We start from the raw sequence: 27511 nt of genomic DNA, 5'->3' as shown, positions 1-27511 counted from the left end.
CTGTCTGTATTTATTTAGTGCTCTGGGGGAGTTTTTCTCTTTACGCAGCGCCTGTAGTCACGGCTGGAACCTCTGCTGGGGGACTAGGAAGGATAGGAGGGGATTCGGGGGAAATCTGGACCGTACCTGTTCAGAGATCCACGACCTTGCAGCCAGGGCTAGCAGAACGCTGATATGGGAATTGGGTGTTAGACTAGATAGGGTCGGAGAGGCTCGGGGTGCTAGACGAGAGGGGTGGAGGCTGGGCTCAGGGATCTGGGGTCCCCCTCCGAGCTACCCTTCTCGCCTTCCATTACCTCTTGAGGTTGTGCAGGGCTGAGTCGGAGGACTTCGGACTGTCTGGAGAGAGAGAGGGATGGGTCTGGGGACGCGAGGAGGGAAGCGCGGCGCGCAGGGTGGGGAGGTTGAGCCGCGGAGGAGCGCGCCGGGGACATCCAGCCTCCTCGGCTTCGGGGTTCGGAGACGTGCTGGGCTGAAGGCGGCGGCGGCGGCGGACCGAAGAAGCGGGTAGACTGCCCTTCGCGAATCTTTTTGCGGTCTGGGCTTGCTGTACATAACTCAAAAGCCGGAAGCCCTTACCCCAAAAAGCATTCGCGGAGGGCGCGCTCGGCGACATGACTGCAGCTACCAGCGACCGCCCGAAGCCGGCACCTTCCCGAAGCGGCTCCATCCGAGAGTTCCCCAGTCTTTCTCCCCGTTTTCCACGGAAGAATCAGCTCTTTCCTTCCTGTCCTTTCCACGCTCCGGGAGGCTTTGGTCACTCGCCTTCCCGCGGCGTGTCCCCCCGCCCCCAACTTTTTAATCGACTTTGTATCACAGGGGAAATTGGAGAGGATGGCGTGCGTGTTTTCGAAGAAGTGAGAAGAAGCTAAAATGTAATAAAAGTTTACAGAAGTTGTATCGTTCCCCCCACACCCCACATCCCAAATATCCCCACTCACACAATAAAAAGTGGGGGGGGGCATGGTTATAGGGCCAAGTCAGCACCTGGAATATGAATCAGTTTAGGACATTTTACGGTCATTTTTGACCCAAAGGATTAGAGTCTGCAATATGGGGGGGAGGGGAAGCCCTTGAGGGAGGGGCAGTAGGCCCTAAGCATCCTCGGCTAGGATGCGCGGAACCTGGAGGAGGTGAGATGAACCTCCGTGAATCCGGTAGCTCCGAAAAAGAGGGGAAAACACCCAGGCACCGCCCGCTCCCCGGAGCCTTCCTTCTGAACCTTCTTCCACCCTAATTTCAGGCATGTTGCAGGCTCCAGTACCCACCCATCTCCTCTTTTTCAAAACTAAGTAGCTCAGAAGAGGATAAAACAGGCGGAAACTAGGGAAAACCCCCGCGGGGAAAGAGCTTCTGGGAGCTGCGGTTGTTGAGCTGTGGCGGCTGTAGCAGCCCCATTCTGGCCTCTCGAGGCGCCCGGACCTGGGGAGGGAGGCAAGCTGCAGAGGGGAGAGCCCGTGGGCCCCCCTCCTCCCCCTCCACTCTTTGCAGTCGTGACCACTTCGGTTACAAGTGGTACAAATCAGGCCTTCAACACGTTTTGTGCCCCGTGCCCTTCGCTAGCTAGGAACACTGCTAGACGCCCTTGCCCTTAAGGACTGGGCCAGAAGGACACACAGACACGCGCAAATGCCCATGGAGATGAAAAGTAGATAGGAAATGGGTCTAGGGATGTGATAGCCCATGACCCCAGGGCTGCGAAGCTACCCATTTTCGGGGAGGGCCTGAATTTCCCCCGCATCCTAACCTTTCTGCTTTCAACAAACTCTGTGCACCATTATTTCTGGGTCCTGCAGTTACCCACCCAGACTCTACCCTCTCTACCCTCTCCTGAAAAAAAGGGAATGGCTCAGGGATGCTGAGAATGCTGGACAGAGGCAGCCGGTAATAGCTCAGTACGTGAGAAGGCACAGAACGTGAGGACTCCAGGCTCCAGGACTAAATCAGGGTCTCCCTCCCCAGATAAAGGACATTTTCCCTCTCCGAATGCATTTTCTGAAAGAGTAAAAGGATCTCAAAGATCTGGACAGGCGGTGGGGAGGGAGCAAAAGCTGGGGGGGATTTTCTTCCTGCCTCTCACCTGGGGCCGTCTGTGGAGCAATAGCTCTCGGAGGGAGAAGCAGGAGAGCCACGTTAGATTAAAAATAGCTTCACACTGTGTCCTTTCACCTACTCCTTTGTCTTTTGCTTACTGTATCCCACCTCCTCCGCCCCCCACCCCCAGCCAGGAAGCCCTTCCCTCTCCAAAAGCCTGACCATTCACCAGATTGGGGAGCGAGGTGACCTTAGAGAAGTGAACTCGCATAGAAGGGCTTGAATAACCTGAGCACAGGCTTCTGTGCTCCTGTGCCCCCAGTCCCCTCATCTCTCCCACCCGGGCTACACTTGGGACCTGAGTTCCAGGGCCCTAGAGCACCCGGCAGCGGAAGGCGTCGTGCGGCAGCGAGTCCTCGCCTCGCCTCGCCTCAGCCAGACAACTGTTGCTGTCTGAAAGCCGCCGCCGCCGCCGCCGCCGCCGCTGCCTAGCAGCTGCAGCCCAGAGCCGAGGCTGCTCACTTTGGGTCCTGCTGGGGGTCTGTGAAAGGGGGGGTCTCACATTCCGGGGAGGACAGTGAAAATATTCCTCCCCCCCCTTTCTCCTCAATAAGTGAAAAATCAGTGGCTTTTTGCATCTTTTCTCTCCTGCGTATGGTGATTACATCACTCAGGACAGTGGGAGCCCATTCCCCACTCTGAACTCAGTTTGCCATTGTTGAGGGAGGCAGGCAAAGGTTGGGGGGGGGGAGGCATAATCTCTTTAGTCATTAAACTTCTAAGGCATAACCGCTCACCTAGTGAGTCAAGGGCCTTGATGGAAACTTCTAGGCGCTTGCATCTGATGCCAAGCCCCAAAGGGGCCTGTAGAAGAGCCGGCAGCCTCTGGCTCCAATCTGCTTTTCACTGGGCGCGAGGTAGATGGGGGGCTGTGTGAGGTATTAGCAAAGCTGCAGTGAAGACCTAGTCCCCCAAGCCAACTAACTAATGTAGCCTTTGCCTGTCTTAAAAATCAAGACTAATGATTTTCTCCGGAGGTAAAAATAGGGTAAAGGAGCCACAGAACCCCCCCCCCCCAGCCCCAGCCCCCCTGTCTTCAGTGAGAAGAGGCAAGTGACCCAAGCCAGGCTGAGTTGTCTCATTTTGGGCCCACTTCACCTGCTGTGGCCTTCAGTGTGCCAGCCACTCACCCCACGTCATTTCAAAAGTCCCCCCCCCCCCACACACACACACATTGTATTACCCCCTTCAGTCTTCTATTGGGGATGTGTGTTTGCTCTAAGTTGCTCTGTCTTGCCTGTCTCGGGCTAGAGGCAAAGGCAGAGCCTGATTTCAGGCATATTTCCTGCGGTGTCAGATTATCTCAGGGACCTCTCAACAGCAAGATTCATTGGTCATCTCTGAAAAGCTCTCCTTTTGAACCAGCATTGGCCCCTGCCCTGACTGCTCGTTTCCCTTCTCACCAGCCTCCCATGCCTTGACTGCCTGCAATATACCCCAGTGCACAGTCTCACACTTGCTTCTCAGGCAGCTAAGTAACCTTGCCCCGTCTTGTTACCTTTTAGGTGGCCGAGCCTGTCCTGATACCGAGGGGTGACCACCCAAGCAAGGCAGTCTCAGAGGTTACAGAAGCTGGAAAGCCTGACTGAAGGATCTCAGGAGTCCCAGGTGAGTGGAGAGATGCCAACCCATGCATGGCCTTCGCTGGGGAGCCTCAAGGCTTCCACATGTACTCCTTCCGGGTTGAGAAGGCAGCAGCGAGGGGTCCAGCGCTTGGAAACAGTCCTCAGAGAAATGCATCCATCAAAGATGGTCAGCAGAAAGACAGCACCAAAGAGGCAAACCTGCTTCTGATCCCAGAAGCAGGACTTGGGTGTGTTTGGAGGCTTCCACAACCACCAGTTCTAAGGGACAATGGCCTTGTTTAGTGAGAACTACGATTCAATCTTCCTTTCGTCTTCTAAGCTGTTTCAGGCCCCCTAAGGAAGGGGAAGTTAAGGAGTCTTTTGCTGTGGTCAGTTTCTTCAGAGATACCAATAAGCTAAGTGACATCTCAATGGAGCTCAGCTTAGGATGGAGAGAAAAACTTTTAGGCTAATGATTCCTTGGTGCTAGGGAGGGAAAAGCAACCAGAAAATCTCCTTGCTTCTGAATGTTCACTTAGCTGGCTTTCCAGGCTTCAGTCATACTTTGATTCTTACTGGGATATTCAGTTCAAAGCTTGAAAGAGACTGAAAGCAGAGGCTGGTAGAATTGTGAGGAAGGGAGAAACAGACCTACCAAGCTAATCCTTAGGTTCCACCTGAGCCCAACTAGGAAGCTGCCTTAAATCTTAGAAGGGGGACTGAAAGAACAGAGGCATATTGCACTGAAGAAAACCTTCAGATTGTTAAGTCATGGACTGACTTGCTATATTAATTCAATGATGGTCATAGGGATTTTTAAATTTTTTTTTTTACAATTTGAGAGCAGAACTCAAATAAAAAAGCAAGTTGACTGGAATCTTCTATAAATCCCACCTTGTAAAGTGGGGGTAAAGCTGTCAGATTGCTGGTTAGGCCTAACTTCTTTTGAATCCCCCCTCATATATAAGAATCTGAGGTTCCCAGAATCTATCATTGAGAAATAGGTTAATTCTAAGAAGTTAAGATCAACTCACTTTTCTCCTCAATTGATATTCCAGCTGACGTGTGAGGACAGCTAAGAATGCAATATTGGGGAGGTATGGTTTTCTTGTCTGTAGGTTAATCTGTTTTAATGATGTTGGAAGAATCCATTGATAGCTTAAACTTCAAACAGTATAGTATATAGATATAGATATGGTATGCAAAAACTGGGAGGTCTCATATAATATAAACATGCATGCCAATCTCTCCATTTTATTTATATATCAAGTTGCTTATGTAATTTTACCTAGATCACTTAGCTGGGACTCCAACCCACATGGTCTTCTCTGGGTTTTCATTTATTAGTCACTAAATATTGCCTATCACTGCCAAACCATAGAGATTATTCATAAATACAATGCAGGATGTCATAACAGATTCCTTTCCCAAAATGGCTTGCATTTAGAATGTAAGGTTTCAAAGGAGTGTTGATAGCAAGTCTCTCTAGCTAGGAGCGTCCTGGGGGCATTGATTGAAGGTTAGGCCAATCCTCATCTCTTCCCTGAGACACTCACCATGCTACTTAGAGGTTCTGAGCAAGCCTCAGCCCAAGAAAGTTGCTGTGTCATAGAATCCCAGTGCCGGTCATTTTCAAAGCCTCTGCCTGCAGGAAGGAGCTTGATGAGATGAATACCCCTCTTTCTCATTTTTTTCTTCTTTCTTGGGGAGCAGAGTAACTGAATTAGCTTTTCTTGTCTGATGGCTACATTGGGATCTGGTAACACAGTTGTAGGCCCCATTTGAATTCTCCTGGGAGCCTTCTCACCAATGGGAGGTCTATGATTCTTGTCCCTCCGGTTCATTCTTTCCTATTCTTTTCTTCTCTGTTTTACGTTTACTTATATTATGCATCTGTGTGGGTATACACGTTACAGCCCCTGTGTATAGGTCCGAGGACAACTTGCCGGGGTCAGTTCTCTTCTCCCACCATGTGGGTTTCAAGAGTCACACTCGGCTCCTTTGTCTGCTGAGCCATCTCACAGACCGTTCTTTCTTTTTTTTTTCTTCTCCTTTTTTCTTTCTTCAGTTAATTCTGAAGACCACCTGCTAATGGGATAGTTATTTGCCAAGATCAGTTTGAAACTTAAATTTTAGCCTTCTCCCAGATCTGAGTTTATTATGTTTGCCTCATGAACTTTGACCAATGGCAGCCATCTTGATGCCATGTTAATTACGTCCTCAGGATATATATGGGAAGAGCAGCCATGACATGTGGGCTAGCTCAGACCCATGGCTCTAGTGGCCAGTTCTACGGGCTCTCACAGCTTTTGTTTTTCCCAGATGCACTTAGTGACGGCTTCTAACTAGGAAGTAAGATTCTGTGCTTCAAAAAGAGACAAGGAGAAAAAATACCAAGTGATACAATGTGAAAATAGGTTTGTAAATACTTAAGGATACTCAGGCCCATGCAGGTCATGAATCTTGAATGGCCCTCTCAGGCCTTGATTTCTCCATCTGTAAATGAGATACTGTGGCGTTCACACCCTTCTCATCCATGTGCTGACTCTGCTACTGTTGAATACGTAGTTAACAAAGACTTACTGAGTCCCTACAGTGTGTATCAGATCTTCTCCTCAAGCACTGGACTTAGAAAGAAATCATTCTTCCTTTAATAATCTGATGGAAGCAATAGACTCTACTTTCCTGAAAAGAAAAGTGTAAACATTTTATAAATGTTTCAGGGATTTCAATATGCCCCTGGTCTCCATGGGCCTCATGTTTCTCTAGTCTTCAAAGGCTTTCAGTTTATGGTATTAAGATTTGAGTTTAGGGTTCATCATCAAATCTTGATTTTAACTCCTTCCCTCCTCCCCTTTCTCCTTTTTTTTTAAAAAAAAAAAAAAAAAAACAAAAACTTAGCTGCCCTGTTGTGCTCTCTCTCTCTCTCTCCCTCTCTCCCCCCTGCCCCGTGTGTGTGTGTGTGTGTGTGTGTGTGTGTGTGTGTGTGTGTGTGTGTGTGTGTGTTGTGATGTTTGGTCCTTTCTGTTTTGAGAACAAGCATTTGGAACGTAATAGAGCACATGTTTAGAACAAATACAGACCTGTCCTGCCAGCCAATATCTGAGAAGCAAAGTGGATGTGGGAGAAGAGGGAGGCTGATGTCCAAACCAGCCTAGTCCTAGGAATCTTACAGAGATAATCCATCTCTTCTTAGGTAGTATTTTTGGCAGAGTTTGAGGGCTGGTGAAAGGAAGACAAGTTTATGTGAAGCTGTTCAGTGATCCACAACCTTAAGGTTCACAGCAAAGACAAATTTCCTTGAATGCCTTTGACCACGATGCAAAGTCGTAGGTAGCCAGAGCCTCTCAAAGGGTCCCTTGAAAAGCAGAGTCCAGGCCTGTGAGGTTAGTGGACTGACAACTTCCAGATAACACAGCAGCAGACTTGATGGCAGGCAGTTCTGCTAATGTCTCGAAGAAGAAGAAAATGGATGTTATCGGGAAGGGGATTGTTCTTTCATTTGCTTGTAGTGCTGAGGATGAAGCCCTGGCCCTTCTGTGTGCTGCGTAAGTGTTTTACCACTGAGTTACAGCCCAGCCTGAAAACAGGCACATTAAAGGCTCAACCGAACATAGAAAGGTCAGAGGGCAGACTAGTTTTTCAGACTAGTTCTGGTCTTTCAGAGATTTTTTTTTTATCTGTCTTTAGTGCCCCCAAATTCTGCCTTTTAGTGAGGAGGCCAGGGGTCATTTGCTGACTCTAGTACTGATCAGATGTTAATGTATCTGTGAGTGGGAGGGAGGGGTTAGATGCTCTTATTCCACGTTAGTCCTTGCATAGCCAATGGGAGTCACTGCTGGGAGATGGTCATCTTTGAAAAGGCCAGATGAGGGCTATAAAAGCTTTGTGTGAATTGTCAGGGGGTGGGGTGAAGTCTAGGAATTTCCAGTTCAGCAGGAAAGCGGTGGGTTGGTACTGTGAGGTTAAGCTGTAAGAATTCATAGAAGATAAACCACGTGTTCTCATTTTCTCAACTTTCTCATCTGTAAAATGGGGATCATTGTGACACCTGTTATCACATTCTGTCGAGAATTAAATGAGATTGTGCATGTAAACTGCTTTCCATTAATGCTCAGTACATGATAACTCTTTCTAATCTTGTCACTATTATTATGGCTGGATTTATTTTCTATCCCAATTGATACATATGGCAGTGTCGTAAAGGCTTAGCCCATAGACTTAAGAACTATGGGACCAGAACTATTCCCAGAGTGACAGACTAAAAAAATCATATTTTTTAGAAGCATCTGTCCTTTTGCTCCATAGCCTGCCAGTGCCTGGGATTATCCAGGCCAGGAGCTAGCAGAGGGGCTTGTAAGAAGGTCTCTTCCCCTTCACATGCTCCCTTATGGACCGCTGCTTTCCAGTTTCATCTTCCCTTGAATGTTGTGACTTCCTGTTTTTTTATTACTGAATTTAATCACAATTGTTTTTGCAAAACTCTCTTTGACCTTAAAAAATAAAAGAAAAACAGAAAACCCCACCCTTCCGTCTGTCCAAAAGCCAGTCTACCTAAGGTTCTTGCCATTCAAGCTTTACTCACAACCGAGTGCTAGTGTAAATGTTCAGAGTCTGGGCAATTTCCCCCAAGGATTAACAGAAGTCGTGCTTTTGTGAGCGATGGTTTCTCATCCCCTCCCACGAATGATTTGTTTTCTTCTTCTAAATTCACTCTTCAGAGTCTCAGAAACCTTAGTGTCTTCTACGATCTTCTCGTTCTCCCTCAAATCTCTGTTTTCTTCACGTTGGTCCACATAATTTGTCCTCCTTGCTTTTTTTTTTTTTTTTTGCATATTGATTGTAAGCATTAGTGTTGATTACAGGAAAAATAGGATGTAGACCCTGCATTTCCTGGATAATTCTAGAAAACTGAGGGCCAAGGCCACCATTTGTACCTCAAACCTGGCAAGTAGAGCTAAGACATTCCAAAGACAAGAAAGAGATACTCGGGAGTTTGGTTTGGGGCCCTGAGGATTATTTCCTTCTTCTTTTAGTTTGCATACATATTGGCATCCTCTCCCACAGACCTTTTTACATTTAAAACCGGAGCCCACCCTCCCTGCTTCTCTTCAGCCACTTTTCTTTCTACGTATCTAAACAGAAGCTCAGGGACATGTCAGGCACAGCCTAAGGAGTGGTCCTGTTATCTCTTTGCATCATTTGGAGGAAGCAGTAGGTGGTAGTGGGGGAAACAGGGAAGTTTCATGGTCGAGAGCAATGAGCTTTGTAGACCAAGTAGGTTTCCTGCCAAATATTGCCCCAATCCACTGCATGGCTTGAACTAGTTACATCTCTGCCCGAATGTCCTCACCTATAAAACACAGATACTGAAAGTACCTGTTTGATGAGATTGCTGGAAAGATGAAACGAAATGTCAGTTTGGACCTTTAGCCTGCAGTATGGTGTCAACCAATATGGACTGTTAATATTGTTGAGACAGGCCCCTCCGGACCCAGATCTACATAAGGGAGGTCCTGGGGTGGTTGGATGAAGAATGAGCAAGCAAAAAAGCAATTAGAAAGTCATTAGATGTCATGAGGGAGGAGAAGATTCTAGAGTTCATGGTCCCAATCAGTGTTTGGACTGGACCAAGCTTTTCCAAGTGCTGTGCATTGGGCTGTGCTGCCTAGATGATAGCATCCAGGGACTTTGTGTGGGGCTTCCCGGTCTCTATGTCACAGACTCTGGTTAGTTAAATCACAGTGACTTATTCCACACTGAATGCTTAATGTCTCATCTGACAGATTGTCTAAGCTATCTCTAAGGGAGTCATGATTCCAGGGGCAATTCATCTTTAAGATCCAGATTTGAGGATTGTTTTAAAAATAAAACAAAGAAATAAAAGCCAGAGATGTATCTTAGTGGCAGAGAGCTTGCCTAGTATGTGCAAGACCTGGGTTCAATCCTCAAAAACACACACACACACACACACACACACACACACACACACACACACACACACAGACACAGAAGCTGGGCAGTGGTGGTGCACGCCTTTAATCCCAGCACTTGGGAGGCAGAGCCAGGCAGATCTCTATGAGTTTGAGGCCAGCCTGGTGTACAGAGCTGGCATCAAAACTACATGGAGAAACCCTGTCTTGAAAAACAAAAACAAACAAACAAACAAAATACACAGAGAGACAGACAGACAGATAGACAGATAGACAGACAGACATAGACCTTCTCTGGCCTTAAGTGAACAAATTAAATGTTCTGTAATCCCAGCATTTGGAGTAGGCTTCTGAGTTAGAGGCTAGCCTCAACTATGTAGGAAGACCTTGGTTTTGGTAATTATTGGATTTTTTGGGTTGTTTCTTGTTTTAGTTTTGTTTTGGGTTTTTTTTTTTTTTCAAGTGAGAGGAATGATATTTTTTCATTAAAGAGGTTCCTCTCCTCTTTGATGGGAGCTAACCAGAGCAACTGGGCCAGAGGTAAGAACAGCAAAGCAGAAGTCAGATTCTAGGAGCCCAAATAAAATCTTCTGAAGACCCTGCCATTGTCAGCGGAGGAAGGGTCAGTGAGCAAATCGGCCTCCTGAACATTTAAGCTCCATTTGGTTCCTGTCTTATCTGAGCATTAACACCACATTCATGAGACAATGTTTTAATAAAAACGGAAAACCGTTTCCAGCCAGTAAATGTCTTTATGTTTAGTTTATAAATTAAAAGGAAAATGTATATAGAGGCAACAGAGCACAGAAACTATCATTTATAATAAAAACTCTGAAAGGAATTTTCAAACAATTGTCTGGCTAGGTTTCTGCATTTAAATCTGCTGCCTGCTGTTTGTAAAACAAAAGTTTAAGATAGCGTTTAAAGCTGTCATAGAAATGAATGCCCAGCCTAGGATCTTCCTATATTGTTCAGAGCCTTCCAAAGCATAGATGCTTCTTCCCAAAGTTACCCCTCAGGTAGTTGGTAGGAAGAAAAAAAACCTGTCTCAGCTAGTTTTACACAAGAAATAGCTACGTTGAAATGTGGAGCAGTCAGGAAAACGGTAGCTGACATGCCAAATAGCAAGCAAATGGTATTCAAAGAAAAATAAATAAATAAATAGGCTCATTGCTTTTTTTAAGGATTAGCTGTTAGCTTTGGATTTTTTTCTTTTCTTTTTTTTTGTGATGATTTAAAATTCTGGGAGCAAGGGAAGTGCTTTTGAGAGAAAGAAACCCCTCAAAATTGAACTGTATCATTGATTTTTATTTTCAATTTAAAATCTTATTTCTCAGTAAGATGCCTCTTAGCTAATCTGAGACTTAAAAGCGAATTTTATTTCTTTGCTTTGTCTTTCTTTTTCTTTTTCTCCTTTTTGTGTGTGTGTGTTTGTTTTCTGCATTGCTAACTTGTTCAATACTAAATATAATTTAGTAAAGGTTATCTTCCTATCAAAGCTCAAATATCTCATACAGAATTTTATGTGTGGCTATAAAATAATAGCTTTTCACCTGATCCAAAGGAAATACAGCTTTCCACAGTTACATACTCATTCAATGAGTGTTTGTTTGAGGGAAATATACCATTTTCTGATGCTTATATTCATTCTTTAATTTGAAGTTAATATTTCTGTTTTAGTTAAAAATTGGGGAGTTAGAAATATAGATATTGATCAAATTTTTTCTACATAAAATCTTAAACTGAGAGCATATTTTTAAATCATAATTTTTAAGTTTATGTTTTCATTTTGAGTTTATTTCTTCTGTTTCTTTTCATGTTTATAGATTATAAGTCTATAGGCCTTAGTGTGACATATCCAAATCATTTGTTTTATGTATGATGCTTATACTTATAAATGACACTTTTATGTATGATGCTTATACTTATAAATGGCACTTAACGGTGACTCTGCTTTGCTTTTAGAGGATGTTTATGTTTTCTCTAAATGCAGGAAAGTCTTATAATAAATTAAATTGCCAAATTCTGATAGTTACTCAAAAAAATCACACTCCAGAATTAGTGAATTTTAATAAAATTTTCCATAAATTAAAAATTTCCATAAATTAAAAAAAAAATCTAAATCTCATAATTTTCCCCAAAATTTCACAAATTGTTCATTATTTTTCTTCCTTGAGTATGTTCAGGCACCTGTTGCACTTAAATGTGTTTTCTAATGTGGAAGAGAGAAAATGAAAGGAAGTGAATCGGGAGATGGAATTCCTTATGAACTTGCTCCATCTTTCGTCCTGCCTTTCCTGAGCAGACAGGATGAGCAGGGCCACTATCTTTCTATCCCTGAGTCTTTCCCGATCTTTCTGTTGGTTGTTCATATGCTACTTACTGAGGAAATGATGGCTTATAAAGATTTTTTTTTCAAATAGAAGTGTTGTGATAGAGAGGGAAATCAACTCATGTTTATTCTTTCTCTTTAAGGGACTGAGACATTTTTTTTTAATGTTATGTACTCTGGGAGACTAAATGTACATTTAGTGAGAACAGAATAGAATAAGGAGGCTGAGGTCTCAGAAAACTTTCTAAGGATGAGGGAAAAGTATATCACCAGCCAGGAACTACTGTCAGAAAGGACAAGGTAAAGGTGGATATAGGAAGCTGACTTCAACAGCTCAGCTCAGTAACATGGTGGAAACCCTAAAATTGTGCAATCAGGATGGGACTAGGTGCTGTTAATTTCATAATGGCTATTTTGTTTATGCAGAAGTGTACAACTGTGCAGATGTTCTCTCTCTCTCTCTCTCTCTCTCTCTCTCTCTCTCTCACACACACACACACACACACACACACACACACACAGATACGCGCCCACAAACATACACACTAAGATCCAAGCTCATATTTCTCATGTAAAAGATGGGATTTAACCTTGTGTCTGGGAAAATTCAGTGTGAGCATGGAGCTACATGCTCGTCCAAGGTGAATTAGAATATAGAAATACTAAATTTCACCTAAAATCAGAGTAGAGATCTGCCACATAACATAACTAAACATTAGCCATATTTCTGGCATGAGGTGGTCTTTTATTCAAAAGTAAGTAACCCTCAAATCTGATGTAATCACCAGAACCCTTTTGATTCTTTAAAAAAAAAAAAACCTTTGTTATAGTATTATACAATTATAGTTAACAATGCTAAACCAAAAACCTTTGGATAAAATTTTAATCTCCAGCTTTGAATATAGGAGAATCCAAAATATGGCCTAAGAGAAGCCCTGTCTAGAATGTTTCAGTATCAATATTCTGCTAAGAAAATGCAGTTGTCAAATTTTTAAATCTTGTAAAAAAGAGAAATTGATTTTGTCTTTGTAGAGTACCTTGAGATCATTAGGAGAGCAGTTGGTGATATAATTGTATAGTTGGAGCCTTCGATTATTATTTACTGATGATTTTGTTAAGAAAATGAGAAATTTTAGGAAAAAAAGAATGAGAAATACCAGAACAATTTTCAAAACTAAAATTTAAAATGAAAAAGGAAAGGAAAATAGTCTGAGCCCAAGAAGTAAAAATTAGAGGCCGTTTGAGGTAGGTTTAAACATGCAGTCTACATGTCAAATGAAATTCTGTGCCGCTGTCTTCTTGAAAGAGCATATGTACATAAAGCCAAATGCTAGGCACAAAAATATTAGAACTGATGTATCAAGTTTTTTTTTTTTGAAACCCTACTATTAAAATTGTTACCTCTCCCCCCTTTTTGGTAAACGTTTACTCTCTGGAGAACATGACCCACTCATACATCCCCCTCCCCATTTCTTGCTGATTTAGGGACAAGTATAAAAGGAGAAAAGTCAGTGCATTCTGCCTGATAATTAAAGACATTCTGAGAGCTGTAAAGAGAGCCAACTTTTTAAAATTGTAATTACTCTATAATCACACAATTCTTGAAAAAAAAATAGTAATCATTTTTTAATGTTCTGGATTTTAAAAACTGCATCTTTAGGAAAGGTTCTCTCAGGAAACAAAATGCTAGCAGTTTCTACCAAAAGTATCCAAGAAATCAATAGAAAAATATGTATTTGGTTTTAGGAGAAGCATTTAATAGAGCAAAAAAAAAAAATCCTGAGAAAACAGAGTCTTAAAAACATTGTATTGAAATTTTTGAGCAAAAATGTGATAACCATTTTGGTTTTCTTTCCTTCTTTTTCTTTTCTTTTCTTTTTTTAAAAATTGTATTGATGTAAATGGCATTGAACTCAAAGCTTGCTATTGTGTGGTCTGGTTAGTACTTTGGTCTCTTATGAGCTAGTACTGCCTGTATTAGCTAGGTGGTCCTCACTGTCAAAAAACAAAAACAAAAACCCTGCTCTTTCTGTTTGCATTAAAAATAATGGTTCACCCTGTGGAGTTCATTAGTCGCTTGTTTTTCTTCCCAAATACTTGCTTTTTCTTCACAATTTCATTATCATCTTGTCCCCTACACTGCCCAAAATGTCTGATCAGAGTAGATTTTTTTTTATTCCTTTTTTCTTATTTCAGAATTCTTGTCTTTGTCCAAGGCACATACCTTTTACTTCCAGCAAAGTGGCAGTCCTTCTAGAGTCAGAGCTGTTTTTATGGGGGCCACTGTAGCAGTTCTAATTTGCTGCCATCGTGACATGGCTTTGGGCAAGACAGCCTTGGTGGACTCCCAGAGCTCAGCCCACAATTGGTGAAAATGAATGTGAGTGTGAGCCTGACCCTCGCTGTGCAGAGACCCTGAGATTCCTTTCAGTTCCCTAATCCAGCAGAAGAGTCACAGGGTTCTGCATCGTGAAGCTTGTGGGGGGTCTGTAGTGGGCTCCACCAGCATCAAGCTGAAGGTTCAAGCCTGTTCATGAAGACACCTGACATGGAGTTTATCTGACAGAGCACAGTGTCCCTGTACAAATGCTTCATTGACTCACGCTCACTTGTCTGAGGGAAGGTCTAATTGATAGTTTTGGGGGAAAAAAAAATAGCTGAATTTAGATCCACTGGCTAGTTGCAAAGCTTTCATTGATTATCTAACCGAAATCAGCCATCACGCGCTTCTTCTTGCTGCAGTCATCCAGGCAGCCCTGTTGATTCGATTATTCGTTTATTCGACAGGATGTCCTTGAGGATGTTGTTAGATATACATGGAAGCAACTTACTTCTTGATGTTGGTTGCTGGATTCTGTAGGATTGTGGATTTTTCAAGTGATCTTCTACCATAAGATTAACTTATTTAAAATTAGTCTTCACTAGTTTCTCATTAACATTGACTAAAAAAAAAAAAAAAAAAAAAAAAAAAAAAAAAAAAAAAACCATGGTAATCCCAAGTGTAGAGTAACCAAGAAATGCTTATTAGCATGTAGGTGTTCATTTGAATAAATGAAAAACAATTTTTAATAATGTACTCTCATAGATTTGCAGCTTCCTGTCTCTCCTCCCTTTTCTCAAACAAGAAAACACACATAGAACATTAGTGCACACATAAACAAGTGGGAGGCGGTGGAGAGGGACAGGAAGACAGAGTCCCAACTACCCTGCTTACGTGATCCTCAAATTAGTCTGAAGAATGAATTGATTCTTTGTTCATGTTGCATATGCTCATTCATCATAAGCTATTAAGAACTTTCTAGAAATGATAGAGGCCCCTAAGACTACCTAGTTCATAATTCTTTTGTACCAGGAAAAACTGAGCAAGCATAAGTAGCCCATCTTGCCTCAAGTCCATAGAACATCAGTGAAGTCATGACTGGTCTGGAATAAGAACCTCCTGGCTTAGTAACAATTGACCTTAAGCAGACTGGAGATGAAGTGTTGAGCTCCTGGATGGAGTATACTGGAGATGGGGTGCTGAGCCCCTGGGTAGAGTTGACTGGAGATGGAGTGCTGAGCCCCTGGGTAGAGTTGACTGGAGATGGAGTGCTGAGCCCCTGGGTAGATTTGACTGGAGATGAAGTGCTGAGCTCCTGGGTAGAGTTGACTGGAGATGGGGTGCTGAGCCCCTGGGTAGAGTTGACTGGAGATGGGGTGCTGAGCCCCTGGGTAGAGTTGACTGGAGATGGAGTGCTGAGCCCCTGGGTAGATTTGACTGGAGATGAAGTGCTGAGCTCCTGGGTAGAGTTGACTGGAGATGGGGTGCTGAGCCCCTGGGTAGAGTTGACTGGAGATGGAGTGCTGAGCTCCTGGGTAGAGTTGACTGGAGATGGGGTGTTGAGCACCTGGATGGAGTAAACAAGAACAAGAAGCATCAAGGGATTGGGGAGAAAGAAAGAAAAGAGGAGGGAAAACAGATGGTACAATTTCCTGGCTAGGGCATTTTTCTAAGACAGGCTTATCCAGGACTCAATTTCTGTCAGTCTTGTCTCTGTGCTATTGGATTATCAATAACAATTCCTATTGCTATTGTGAAATAATCCATCTAACTCATTCTCATTCCACCAAGACTCTCAAAGGAAACATATTTCAGGAATCTCCTATCTGCAGAAGTTCAGATTTCAAACAGAACCCCCCCCCCTTTCTTTCCAGTATAGCATAACAAGCACTCATATGCATTTGTATGTGTGTGTCATGTCACTGCATGCATGTAAATGCCAGAGGATATATAACCCATGGGAGTCAGTTAACTCCTTCCACCCAATAGGTTCTGGGGTTGGGGGGTGCGGAACTCAGATAGTTAGGCCTGGAGACAGGTGCTTTTTTCCCACAGACTTGCCTCTCTGGCAACACAGCAACCCAGGATACATTAGATGATATCTAAGAAAGTCCCACAGTAGGATTGCAAATGTTCATTCACTTACCACTTACAGGGGCAAGTTTAAATCAAAACAGATTTAAACTGCTGTAAATTCAAGGCAAAATGAATCGGATAATAACTAGAGGTCAAAATCTACAGGAGCTGATGCTGTAGGGAGCTCAAGGGGGTGGGGAGCGTTGTGAGCTCAGGCTTGTGCTGTGAGTGGGATTTTGATAGAAAGATAAAGAGCACAGGCGTGTCTGGCTGTTGGAACTCCACAATAATCTGCAGTGGTGGGTGCACAGTATATGCTGGAAACCTTAGAGGCTATTGTTATTGGAACATTGGGTGACGAGAATGGTAACAGGGAACAAAGGGAGCCCAAAAGGTGCCAGATTGTAGAGGAAGCTGAATGCTGAGCAAAGGACTTTGTATTAATTCCAAGGGGCCCTGGAGAGCCATTGAAGACCTCTGACCGGAAAAGTTCTCTAGTGACAGTATTGAAGAGGTGTTTCCAGACTGGGTTTCATGTAGTCAGAGCTGTACTCAAACTCACTATATACTCAAGGATGATCCAATGTTGCTGCCTCATCCTGGGTACTGGGGTTACAGGCATGCGCTGCCATGCCTGGTTTATGCAGTACCATATGTCCAAGTCAGGGCTTCATGCGTGCTAGGCAAACACAACCAAGTGAGCTACATCTCCGCCACTGAAGAGTGATACAGCAGTGCAAGAAAAAGGAGCAGAGAGCCTGCAGGTGACCCTAACTGGTCCAGATCATTAAGGAAAGCTGCTGTTGTCCTCCCCTTCCCCAATCCTTTCCTTCAGGCCTCCTCATTTCCTGCTCCTTCTCTCCTCTTCCTTCCTGTGGCTTCAAGCCCAGTGACAGTACTTTAGAATCTCTAGTAGGGTGACTGGACCCCTGTGAGGAGCTATATGTTAGGGACTAATTAGGCCCTCCTGTATGACTTGGGGTACCAACAACCAGTCAAAACTTTTGACTTGAAAAACAAAACAAAACAAAAAACCCACAAATAAACAAAACAACTCTGAAAAGCAGTGAAGTTCTTGGGTATCCTGCCGTTGTGTGCACTGTGTGTCCCCTCCTGGTGTGAAAAATGCTCATAGCTTGGGGAGAAAATGACTTTTAAATATCTAATGTCTTCACGATTGTGTGTCTTATGCCTTCGGTGAGCTACTCTCGTGGCTTTTGGATTGTGTCCCCAGAGGAAATAGTGTCACCGTCCCCCGTAGTGAGTCTTTTCATTTGGCCACCTGGGTCTGCCACGTGTCCTAGTCCCAGATGTATTAGATGTAGGCCACTTTCAGAATACTTTTTGTCTGTGTGCAATGTGTTTGTGTGATCATGAGTGTGTGTGATGTGTTTGGGTTTTCATGAATGTAAGCGTGTGGGTATGTGTGTGTGCATGCGTGTGTGCATGTGTGTGCATGTCTGTGTCTGTGTATGTGTGTGTGTGTGGGGGGGGTGTTGTTTCTTGGGAGTCACCAACCTTGTTTCTTTGAGGCACATTCTCTCACCTCAGGCCAGGGGCTCAGGACTTGGGCTGGGCTGGCTTGAGTGAGACCCAGAGGACTCATTCCTCTTGTCTTTGGTTAACCAGCAGCAGGATTACAAGCATGTACCACCACGCCCTGTTTAAAGCTGCTTTCCGGTCTTGTTTTAGCACCCTTTTACTAGTGAATCGATGGAAGTGAGGTTGATTCACCCCTCTTGCATCACCGATTCTATTCACAGCCGTGTATGCCGAAGTATTTGTAAGCAGTAAAAACAGATCCTGCTAGGATTTTATCCCATCCTGCAGTCCTCTTCTCTTCAAGCTTTGTTTTCTTGTGAGGCCACATCTGCTTGTTTTCCATGTCTGCCCACACACTGGAAGCCACATCACTGCACCTAAGCCCTCTTCCTCTCTTAATCCTCTTGACTCCATCCACACTTCCTTTGCTCTGACATCCTGTATTAGGCCTTCCATGTCAGAGGGGCACAGTTAGTTCCCTTCTCTGGGTGCGGATAAGACACTATAGAGTAGCACCAGGAGGGTCAGCCATGGATATACACCGGAAGTAGAACTGTATATATACATACCAAACCAGCAGAATTGACATTCAAGAAAGCAACTAAATGTCAGCGTGTAGATGCTAAACTATACATTTCAAAGGGTGGCTTTTATGGATAACTCTGCCATTGATTTCTTAAGTTACTTTAGACAATACCACAGTCTAGAGATTAAACGGTATCTTGTTAGTTAAAATAGTACATAAGATATCACTGCTCAGCCCTCTACCCATCTATCCATCTGCTACTTCTTATATCAGCATAAAAACTGTCTGCAATGGTGTTTATCTGATGGTAGAGAGGGTTAGTTATTTCTGATGAAGGAGAGGATGCAATGTTTTAAAACACATAACAAACAAACAAACAAACAAGTACCTTTCCTTTCACAAATAGTCTTCCATAGTGCTTAATTTCCTGATAAGAAATCAGACTATCATCGGGCAGTGGTGGCGCACACCTTTAATCCCAGCACTTGGGAGGCAGAGCCAGGCAGATCTCTTTGAGTTCGAGGCCAGCCTGGTCTACAGAGCGAGATCCAGGACAGGCACCAAAGACAGACAGAGAAACTCTGTCTCAGAAAAACAAAAACAAAAAAGAGAGAAAGGAAGGAAGGAAGGAAGGAAGGAAGGAAGGAAGGAAGGAAGGAAGGAAGGAAGGAAGGAAGGAAGGAGGAAGGAAGGAAGGAAGGAAGGAAGGAAGGAAGGAAGGAAGGAAGGAAGGAAGGAAGGAAGGAAGATATCAGACTACCTACCAAATATGATATAACTGGAATAGACTACATGACTCTTCCCATTGATGTGTGTGTGTGTGTGTGTGTGTGTGTGTGTGTTTGTCTGATTCATTTACTTTATAAAACAAAGGAAGTAATAAGTCCTGTCCAGTTCCCCAGTCTGTGCTTCCTTGTTTACATAAAACTCGCCTTATTGTTTGTTTCTTTTAGAAAGTGTTTGTCACCAGGTGTGGATAATAGCAATGTTGAGGTGATGGAGGCAGGAGGATCTCAAGTTTGTGAACCTCTTACTATGTAGAGTGGGGACATTACTCAATGGTAGAGAGCTGACCCAGTCTGCCCAAGGTCCTGGGTTCTATCTCCCATCACTGTAAAATAAAGAAGTAAAAAAGTAGTTCGCTACATTTCTAGGTTCATATAACTAGATCAAGAATTGAGTGGATGCTCATGGAGAGACACAGATCCTCAAAATATTATTAGCCTCACATAAAATAGGATTGTGCTTGTCCTGCTATTTTAAAACAAAAATATTACAGGGAATGTTACTTAAAATCAAAGAGGAAAACAGATTGAGAATGTTTTAAGCCTCAAGTAAGCTTTTTTTTTAAAAAAAAAATTTATTTATTAATTTATTTTTATCTCTGGGCACATCCTTTCTTAAAGTATCCCTGCTAGTGCTCTGCAGGGCTAGGAAATGGTAGCAGTGGGTCTTTCACCCTCCACGACTGATTTTGGGCATTGATTTATTCCCTGCTATGTAAATTAAGAACTTCCCAGGTGCTTCCCTGAGCTGCTTCCGTGGCCATAGCAGCTGTTTTACTAGTGGTATCTAGTAATATTGTTTTTATTTGTGCGTTATCAAGTTTTGTGTCATTTTCATTCTTGTATCTACCCATAGTTCATAGCTATTGTCTAGAACTTACTTCTTCTACTGTATCATTTTACTGCGTCTTCTCCATTCTTGAGTTATTTCATTTTATTGTTTAACTGGCTAGATTTTGCTGTAAACACATTTCTCTTCTAAAACAGCTCATTGGTCCTGTTTCATTGAGCTCATTTGTAGATGTTGCCTCTGCATTTGCAAAGCCTACTGTTCTTGGGCTGAACTGTTTGAGAAAGGCAAGCAGCTTTCTTTGTATCTCGGCTTTGAGTCTCATCGTGAAGCAGGCTGCCTGCATGATTGGACATCTACGTTTTTTCCGGCTGAATACCTAAAAAGTCCTTTTCGTTTTTAGCCCTGATGTTTTATTTTGAAGTTGTGAGCTTTTAAATTAAATATTTCTAGAACCTATGTCTTTAAAAAAAAAAAAGTTCAAGATCAGCTCGGCAACACAGTGAGACTGTGTAGGATGGGGATGTAAGCTTTTCTACACTTAGTAGTATTTACTGGAGGGATTCAACAAGTCACTTAAATCCTGCATATCTCAATCAAATTGTTTATCTGTAAGAGTAAATAACTAAACACACCTCTTAGAGCTGCTGGGATTGTTTATACACAGAGTGAGTAGAATCATTCCTGTTTCATAAGGAACACTGCTTAAAGGTTGTTACTTTAAGGGATATTTTCTTCTGTTATTTCTTTTAATACTTTTTCTACCTCATTTGTTAATTTGCTCCTCCAATGACACGTATAGTCATGATTATTATTTTGTTACTCACCTTTATTCTTCCTGATCACTGACTTCTCCTTGATTTACTTAATACATTTGCCTTTTTCATTTACATAATTTTGTTTTAGTCTATAAACCTATGACTGTAATCTCTATTACACTAGGTTGATTGTACTCTTTGGCATTTTTACTTGTTAATTTTTGAAATGGCATTTTTGGGCCTCGTCTGTTTCTCCAGATCCACTCCCCCCTCCCCCACCCCCACTTCCCCCTGTAATTTTGTCTTTTTTTATGAACTCGTGCCTGGGTTGGCCTAGTATTCAGTTAAAGGCACATAGGAATCATGTTTCTTTTGTTTCTTGAATTTTATCTATTTATTATTGCTTGGGAGGAGGCATGCACGCCATTGCTCACACTCGAAAGTCAGTAGACAACCTTCAGGAGTCTCTTCTCGATTTCTACCGTGTTTCACTGTATACTACCGTGAGATGCATACTTTCGGCTCGCTGGCCCAAGAACTTCCAGGGGATCCTCCTGGCTCCCCCTAACCCCCACCACCCCACCACCATTTTAACATAGGAGTGCTGGGATTGTAGATGCACACCACTGCCTCTGATTTTTTTTTTTTTTTAATTTAATTTTTGCCTGGGTTCTGGGGATCGAATTGAGTTTCTCAGGCATGGTGGCCAGCACCTTTTACCCAATGAGCCGTCTCCATGGCCCTGAATTTTATTTTCTAGTCTGTTTCTTGGTGTTTGTGTTGCTTCCTGGGGAGGAGAGGTGGTGGTGAGTAGGTATGTCTTTGCACTGATGTCGTTCCATTTTTTAAAAATCATGATTATGCTTAGACAGTTCCCTCTTACATATTTTTTGTTTGCTTTTCAAAACAGAGCCTCTTTATACTTATGTACTCTCTATTTTTAAAAAGTTTAATTGTGAGGCTGGGAGGTGGTGGCGCACGCCTTTAATCCCAGCACTTGGGAGGCAGAGGCAGGTGGGTCTCTGTGAGTTCGAGGCCAGCCTGGTCTACAAATCGAGTTCCAGGAAAGGCACCAAAACTACACAGAGAAACCCTGTCTCGAAAAGCCAAAAAAAAAGAAAAGAAAAAAGAAAAAAGAAAAAAAAAGAGTTTAGTGTGTGTGTGTGTGTGTGTGTGTGTGTGTGTGTGTGTGGTGTACATGTATGCATGAGTGTTGGTGTGTGTGCCACAGCCTCGTGTGTGTGTGTGGGGGGGCATCAGAGGACAAATTCTGGGAGTTGACTTTCTCCTTCCGCCTTTATGTGGGCTCCAGGGATGTGCTGGGAGCACCTTCCGCAGCCGAGCCTTCTCGCAAGCCCAGATGTACTTACTTTCACAATGCTTGTGACCTTCTGACCCCATCTCACACTATCATCTGGCTTTCCCCTTAGGCCCCATAGTTAAAGAGCTGCTTTTTATTTTATTCATTGACTAAGGATGAGGGGAGAGGGTGGCCTCTCTGGAAGTCTTTGTTGGACATCTCAGATTCTGCCTTTCCTTTGGAGGATCTTTCTCGCCATCCTGTGCCCCTGCGATCATCACTGGCTCGGTGGTAGCTATGTATCTCCTTTTGATGGAGAGATAACATCTAGCTGGAGACCTATGTCCCTCTGCCAGACTCTGCCTCCTGGTACAATTTCTCTGCTTCTCTCAGCAGCTGTTTCCAGATGTTTTACGGTGGGAGAGGAAAAACAGATGCAATGCCCTTGCAGTTTTCTTCCCACTGGGTTTGTCATTTTCAGTGAGAATTCTCAGGGTGGGCTTGACTTCTTTCCAGAGCTCTTGAGGTGTGAGGAACAGTTGGGTTTGCCAATGGGAGCTTTGCCATTCTGATGCCCAGCTCTGCCACAGAACCAACTTCACGCCTCAACTGCTGCTTCCTGAGCTTCCGGTTTGGCTGAGGTCCTTTTCCTGTTCATTGCTGCTAGTGAACTCCTGGTGTTGAGTCACTCAGAATTGGGTGAGATTTTTTGTGAGGCTGTGCTCGTGTTTCCTTGTGATTCTTGTTCTTCCTTCGGGTCGCCTTCATTTCCATCTGTTTTGCTGCAATCTCTTCAGAAATAATTGGAGGGCAACAGTAATATGTTAAAATTTGCATAGCATTGTGTTTAGTTACAGAAGTTGATACATGAACTTTGTAAAAAGTTAAACTCTACCTGGATATATGTACATGTACGTCCTGCACTGAGCATCCTATTTCTCTCTCTCTCTCTCTCTCTCTCTCTCTCTCTCTCTCTCTCTCTCTCTCTCTCTCTCTCAGCAGTGTTGGACTTGGGACCCTGGCCCATATGCTAAGCAAGTGCTCTACCACATTCAGGTTTCCATTTGCATGAGACAGCATCTGTGATGGGTTAAAAACTCAAGTGCACTTTTAGAGTCAAATTACAGTTGTAATCCACTGTTCCAATAACGTCCACAGGCCAATCCGGGCCTTCCATAGAGTCAGGTCATCTGGCAGAACCTTCCCAGTGTGGTCTTGGGAGACAATAACTGAAAGAAGAAAAATTCAAGGGTCACACAAGCAGAGATTTGGGCTTGCCTAGTGCCCAAGTGGGACTCAGTCCCCTGCTGTCTCCTGGGTGCCCTGATTGAATAAACAAATGGATGCCTAACAAGCCTTAGGCGCTTTTATTTTGAAAGCTATTTATACTGCCCCTGTTGCTTTGAGGGCAGTGGGGAAGGGCTGGAATAAGAAGCTGTGGGCAATTTGAGTGAATATCTGTAGACAGCTGTATAGCTTGGTCGAGCTAATTGCGGGTTTCAGTCCCAAAGGGAACACAGACAGCATTAGGCACAGGTTGAGTCTGAGGCCTGGCAGGTGGAAGAGAGCCTTCACTCCTTGCCTGGGCCTTTAGCTTAGCTGGGTTTCCCATACAGCCCTAAAGGTGAGCATAGCAGGTCTTAGCCTGGACAGGTTTCATGTTAAAGGCAAGATGCTCATCGGCAAAGCTTCTGAGCAGCTGGCTGTGGATTGTGTGTGGCTTTGTGCCCACCCAGAAACACCCCTGGAATCATAGCATAGCAAGATGAGCATGAAGCTAGTTTGGTCAATTTAAGAACCGACTCCCCTTAATTTATTTTTCTGAGATACTTGTTCTCTTGGTTAAGAAAAACGTTAATGTCTGCCATATACTTTAGCTGTTAATCACATTTCACTTTTTTTTTTTTTTTTTTGGTTTTTTGAGACAGGGTTTCTCTGCGTAGCTTTGCGCCTTTCCTGGAGCTCACTTGGTAGCCCAGGCTGGCCTCGAACTCACAGAGATCCGCCTGCCTCTGCCTCCCAAGTGCTGGGATTAAAGGCGTGCGCCACCACCGCCCGGCCACATTTCACTTTTAATGTTACTATTTTTATTTTTAGTTGTTGTTGTCATTGTTCTTTTGGGACAAGGTCTTAGGAAGCCCAGGCAGGCCTCAATTTGATATGTAGCCAAGGCTGGACTTTAACTCCTACCTAATCCCCTTGCTTCTGCCTTCCAAGTCCTGTTCTACTGAGTTACTTCCCCAGCCGCAACTAAGATTTTATCCTAGCTTTTTCTTTTTCCTTCTTTCCTTCCTTTTTTCTCCCTTTCTCCTCCTTCTCTCCTTCCTTCTTTCCCTCCCTCCCTCCTTCTTTCCTTTCCTAAGGCTCGAACCCATAGCCCTACACATGCTCAGCAGGCTCTCTGTCACAGAACTACATGTAACCCCAGCTCTCCTCCAGAGCTACCTACTGACAGCCTCATTTAATGATGTGTCATCCATCCCTGGCCCCCCCTTCCTCGCCCCCCCCCACACTTTGGGTAGTACTGAAGGTAGAACCCAGGGCCATGTGCATACCAGGCAAGCTCTCCACCACTGAGCTACATACAGCTCCAAGTCCTGTGTGACTAATTCTTGACCAGGCCATTCAGCCTGTTTCCGCCCATTCTTCCTTTGGCTTGATCTAGTTATACCCAAGTCTGATCAAAACTGAAAGTTCACGGGTAACTTCAATTAAGTCAGCCGGGAGGGTCTACTGGGAGACCAGAAGGTGGTAGAAGAAACTGATGGTGGTGTGGGAGCAGGCTTATCCTTAGGGGAGGTCCTTGAACTAGCCTTCTAAGTCCTGTTGCTGGTTTTTGTTGGTTGGGTTGGTGTTTGTAGGGTTCACCTTGTAGGGTTTCACCTTAGACCCTTGCCGGCCTTGAACTTGCAATTCTTCTGCTTCAGCCTCTCCAATCCTGGGATTATAGTCCCAAGCCTATGACAGGGTTTTGCAAAAAAACTGCTACACAAACACAACTTAAATTTAAGATTCATTTTAAAAGTGAAAAAGAAAACCTTAGGGTGTTAAGTTGTAGGGTTTTTTGTTTTGTTTTGTTTTAATAGCTCCCAAGCACTTTGCCCTGTTGGGGGCTCCATTTTGTTGTTGTTGTTGTTGTGTTAATGTGGGGGAGAATTTCTCCTTCTGAGTAGAACTGGTATACAAGAAGACTTGTGTGTATTGGATGTCCTGAGGCACTCACACTAGCTGGCCAGCTAGAAGATGGAGATTGCCCATGATAGGTTATAGAAGTGGATGTGGAATGGTCATTTATATTTTGATGTTCTGTGGATTAGTATAAAAAAAACCAAAATCTTGGGCTGGAGATGTAGCTCAGTGGTAGAACACTTGCCTAACATATTCATAAGGCTCTGAGTTCAAACCCCAGCATTGAAAAACAAAAAAAAGTGAGTAAAAATGAAAGCCTACTTCATTTTTTGCTCATTGAGATTTTGCCTTTTTGGGATTAGAGGCAATCTGCACGCCCAACTATAGTACATTTATGTAAAACTTGTACATGACTTGGGGCTGAGGAGGTAGTTCAGTCAGTAACCCAAGCCTGAGAGTGTGAGTCCGATCCCCAGCACCCATGTAAAAAGCTGGAGTGGGATACACATTCAGAATACCAGAGCTGGGGGGTCAGAGAATCACAGATCCAGGGTCAGCCCAGCCTAACTCATCATTCCCAGGTTCCAGCAAGAGGCCCCACATCAAAATAATGAAAATAAAAGCTAGAGAAGTAGACACAACTGAGGAAGGATGCCTGAGACTGACTTCCAGTTTTCACACACATGTGTACTCCCACACACATAAACATGTACACTCACATGTGCACACTCACACACATGTAAAAAACAGGAAAAGTTTTCATCCAACTATATTCTATTATCTCATTTCTAATATAAATGCCCTTGAAAAGACAGCCCGATATATTTTTCTGTATTTATTCTTAGCACAGTGGTAAACTTGTATAAGAATTCAATTCAAAATTATCTCTTAAAAATGTTAACATAAACTGTTAATTAAAAAAAACATACTACTGATGTATTTTAACTTTGTAATTTTGTGGCCCACATTTTAAAATTGTTATGTTATTTGGAAATATTTTAATATATGTGAAATAACATGGAACCTTTGTATTTAAAATTCATTATTATATAACATGAGCTTATTTTGAGTTGTAACATTTCAAATACCTGTTTCATTTTTATTAATCCCCACATATATCACACCTTATATGTATTTGTGAGTGAAAAATAAATATGTACACATTTAAAATAAACTATAAATCTGAATATTAAATAATTTCTTATTTTTCTTCTTTCAAATTATAGAGTTTATCCTACCTAGGTAGGTACTTGTTTTGACCCACACTGGTTCATTTTGTGATGCTCAAAATCATTTGAACAAATAATTCTCATTTAGACTCGGCATTCTTTATTTCATAAAGGAGGACACTGTGAAAATGCCGTTAGTGGGTTTGTATGAAAAAGGCCCATTTTACTTAGTAACTCTGGTTGAAATTTTGCTATTTTGTTGATGTCAGTCTCTCTGAAAATTGTGTGCTTTAGCTTGCTTTGTGATTTTTAATGTTCTCTTACTTTTTTAAAGACCCCCGAAGCAATTTTGAAGGCAGCCACCATTGTTAGCACAATACTGGTGTCAAAATTGAAACACAAAATTGGGAAAATAGTTAGAGCTAAGGTTCCCATCATCATCCATTACTGGCACCGACTGCAGAATTGTTTTAACGAGTTGGTTTGATGTAATGATTCCACAAGCTCCTTGTTCTTGGGGTTCATACCAGCTCGCACTGCAAGAGGAATTTCAACTTCCTCATTTGGAAGATAGTTAGGTGACCTTCTGCCTGCCTCATAAATGTGATTTTTAAGGTGCTTTAAATGGAGACCGTTTCCAATAATGTCTTCCTGGTTGCAAAGCTCTTTCATGGTGATATGATTTTGTATTTTTCTTGGTTGCAAAGTTCTTTCATGGTGATATGATTTTGTATTTTTCTGTCTAACAAGTTGGCTTACAACTGCCTCTGTAACCACAGCAGGTTGCTAATTTCTTGGAGTTTCCTTGAGTTTTGTCATCTGTCTGAGGGTGGTAGTTCAAGAAAATGTCAAGGTTTGCTGTTAGGAGTCGCTATGAATGGAAAACCCAGCCAGGGTGAGAAACCCATAGCAGGTTTATGTGGTTGAATAGACACAGTGTCTTGTAACAGGAACGAGGGTCTACCTTAAAAGTAGGTACCCAGGCTCTCTGGGGACCAGGAAATAAGTAGCCTTGTGAGCACTGGCATGGAATCCCTTGTTCCTTCTTACCCTCATTCTGTCTGAGTTCGTCCATGGAATTGAAGTAGAGTTCTAGTTACCAACAAGCTATGTTGTCTTCAGACATCTTGGTAAATACCTATATCTCTGTTTCATCTTCTATAAAATTTAGACCATAATAATAGCCAATTCA

The 27511-nt window shown here is 43.1% G+C and overlaps 1 long non-coding RNA gene across 2 annotated transcripts in view; it reads left to right on the top strand.

The window, feature by feature from the left end:
* The window catches only part of LOC107401874 (uncharacterized), a 104862-nt gene that overhangs the window by 24819 nt on the left and 52532 nt on the right, over nucleotides 1-27511 (top strand). For both annotated transcript variants that reach the window (XR_006071274.2, XR_001578832.3), the window contains one exon: nucleotides 3600-3702. This is a non-coding gene — a long non-coding RNA (uncharacterized LOC107401874). The remainder of the gene's footprint in view (nucleotides 1-3599; nucleotides 3703-27511) is intronic.

This window comes from Peromyscus maniculatus, chromosome 4 (genome assembly GCF_049852395.1).
Source record: "Peromyscus maniculatus bairdii isolate BWxNUB_F1_BW_parent chromosome 4, HU_Pman_BW_mat_3.1, whole genome shotgun sequence".
In the NCBI taxonomy this organism is placed as follows: domain Eukaryota; kingdom Metazoa; phylum Chordata; class Mammalia; order Rodentia; family Cricetidae; genus Peromyscus; species Peromyscus maniculatus.
Note: the sequence above shows the minus strand (reverse complement) of the source record. Positions and strands in the feature narration are given on the sequence as shown.